The sequence below is a fragment of the Penaeus monodon genome, chromosome 22 (assembly GCF_015228065.2).
Source record: "Penaeus monodon isolate SGIC_2016 chromosome 22, NSTDA_Pmon_1, whole genome shotgun sequence".
In the NCBI taxonomy this organism is placed as follows: Eukaryota; Metazoa; Arthropoda; class Malacostraca; order Decapoda; family Penaeidae; genus Penaeus; species Penaeus monodon.
The window spans coordinates 10543552-10543762 of record NC_051407.1 but is presented as its reverse complement, the minus strand read 5'-3'; positions in this window follow the sequence as shown (position 1 = coordinate 10543762).

Sequence of the window (211 nt, the reverse complement as noted above, 5' to 3'; positions counted from 1 at the left end):
TGTAGTTGTGAAAACTGTCATCATATTAGTGATTAGCAATTGAAATCCAGTTGGTGCTAATACCATGATTGATAGCATAGTATCAATAATAATATCCAAAACAATAATAAATATGATGGTAATGAAAACAGCAATGATATCGAAGATGACGAGGAGAAAAATAAAGTGATTTTCATCGTTATTTATGATAAAATAGTGACCATGATTTAAC